The sequence below is a fragment of the Montipora capricornis genome, chromosome 3 (genome assembly GCF_036669925.1).
Source record: "Montipora capricornis isolate CH-2021 chromosome 3, ASM3666992v2, whole genome shotgun sequence".
In the NCBI taxonomy this organism is placed as follows: Eukaryota; Metazoa; Cnidaria; class Anthozoa; order Scleractinia; family Acroporidae; genus Montipora; species Montipora capricornis.
In genome coordinates, this window is record NC_090885.1 from 49,082,681 (window position 1) to 49,085,180 (window position 2,500).

At 35.2% G+C, this 2,500-nt stretch overlaps 1 long non-coding RNA gene across 1 annotated transcript in view; it reads left to right on the forward strand.

Moving 5' to 3' along the window:
• Positions 1–2,461: 2,461 nt before the first annotated feature.
• LOC138041434 (uncharacterized) overlaps positions 2,462–2,500 on the forward strand; it is a 789-nt gene continuing 750 nt past the window's right edge. The window contains exon 1 of the long non-coding RNA XR_011130823.1: positions 2,462–2,500. This exon is cut by the window's right edge and continues 302 nt beyond it. This is a non-coding gene — a long non-coding RNA (uncharacterized lncRNA).

A 2,500-nucleotide genomic window follows, 5' to 3' on the forward strand; every position in this document is an offset into this window, starting at 1 on the left:
ATTTGTAACACAATCTGACATGGTGCAAACACTGATTAACAGTAACAATACTCGCGTCAAGGAATTACAATTGTGAGACGCCAAACGCCAAAACGTAAAGGTACGTACGAAATAAAATCACTTAATTACCGTTGCGTCTTTCAAACACCATTATGTCCTTCTTTATTATAGAACGATCGCTATGCCAGAGGTCGTGAAAAACCAACGTAGTTTTAATTAGAATCGAGGCCTGATGTAGATCATCGTACAACGTGAAAAAACGTTGAATTATTTTTGACTGTTATGCTTGTTAATTTGCAGCTGCTTCTTACGGAACAGCTACAATTTTGAAAATGATTTAAACACGAATTCTGTTCTTCTTCTGGCTCTCCTCACTAGCCGCCATCTTTCTTTCGACATTAAACCAATCAGAGTTCATATGAGAAAAGCACCAATCAGCGATCTTTTTAGTTCACTGTGTGCCAGGGTGTTCTCAAGACCCGCCGCCATATTGAAAGCCGAGAAGACTCTGGGAACGAGGTTGTAATGATATTGCATGTTATTGCATGTACACTCTCTTAACAGGGCTGAATAACGTCTACGCATGTGCAAGCTGTCATGACAACAGTGATCAAATTGATATGTTGTTCTTTCGTCTTGTTGAATGTAGGAAAGTGAAAGAAAAGAAGATTCCTTTCGTTTTAGACTCAAAAAGGGAACGCTTTTTTTCTCCACTTTCACAAGTAATATTTTGAAGACTTCATGATCTGCATAGAAGATTGCCGATGAATATGACCTTTCTTTCAACGCATTTTGTTTCTTTGACGCATAATTGATTTCAACCGCCACGAAGCGAAGCCAAAGAAGCTACCTAGTATCTACTTCGTTTTCGATCCTCTGCTTGGCTTGAGCGAAATGATGTTTGGGGACATTGATGGTGATATGAACTGATTTAAAAAGTACTGGAAAAGGTTAGGATCTTATTATTTAAATTAATTTAAATATTTATTCAAAGAAAACCCACTGTTTGTGTTGTCAGCGTATACATTTGAACACATTGCTGTCGTATAGAATAACGAATTAAAGTAAATTTCACTGTCCTTTGGCCGGCTTCTTGTACACTTCTGAGCCAGTTCTTCAAATCGTTTCACATAGGCTTCCTTTTAAAAGCAAGCTGTAATTGACGAGCCGTTGCGATCGAAAAAAGCTGGAAAAGTCAACTTCAAAGTGCTTGTTTACATAAGTTTACAGTTTTATGAAGTGTACCAGATTGTACATACAGTAATTATCCTGGTTAAAACATTAACGACTTTCACATGTAAAAGCTTAACATTTAAGTCGGTTTGCGAAAAGGAATTTAGATTATGAAGTGTACCATCACCTTCATCAACAATTTGCCGAAGTCTAGTAAGTATGTACTGCTAAAAACAAACGTTATCGACCAAACGAACGTTTATGACCGAATGTGTCACTACGTGTGACACAAGTCACATTCCTTTAGAAAATCCTCTCACAGATGTTATATTTATTTAACTCCAGATGGTCAGTTTTCATCTTATTTGTTTTCTCTGTAACTAGATGTGTGGATGTATGTCTACCATTGAAGAGGCCATGTGTGCCACCTTGGTCTTTGCAGGTCAGTTGGAACTTTTCTTTTGTGGATGTTGTGGTAATCATCAAGAAGGTTGATTATCAAGCAGTCAAGCTGAAAAATGTGTCCTGTATTTAACTACACATCTACAGTCACTGTATGAATCTACTTGCATTAATAATAATAATAATAATAATAATAATAATAATAATAATTATTATTATTATTATTATTATTATTATTATTATTATTATTAATTATAGATATGTTTAAGGGAATTATGTTAAAACTATCTGGTGTTATTTTGTTGATATTATTCAATTACATTTTATTTATTTATTTATTTACTGATTAAAAGTATGAATACATAAAAGATAGAATTAACAATAGGACATAGGTCCCCTAGGAGGTTAACAATTAGCCCGCCCCCACGTAAAACATTAAGAACCCATGCCTCCCTGACTAAGAAAATCCCTCAAAAGACACACAAAAACATAAATTTAACGCTTCCTGGATAAACAAAACAAAAAAAAATGATTGCTAGCATTGACAGCTTTGGAGATATTTGTCTTACGACACTTAGGACATTAAAAACATTAAGAACTTCTTGTAATTGCTTGGGGCATTGCTCAGAGTGTGCCGGTTTTAGCCATGCCTTTCTTCAGGTTTTGTACTGTTCTAGGGTTGACTGAAAAGCCAAGGACTGGTCCAAGAGACAATCCCTGTAAGGATAGTCCAGTAAATGACGAGTACAAACCACTGTCCTTTTGAAGCTGGCATGTCTTCTGTGACCTGTACAAATAAGTTCATTTCATCTATTTTACAGCAGTTTTTCATGACACTGTTATAATTTTTATTATACAGATTCATTACAGTACATTAAGTTGTGGTTTTACAACTCTAAGATATGTACTTTGTACTTCACGGGTT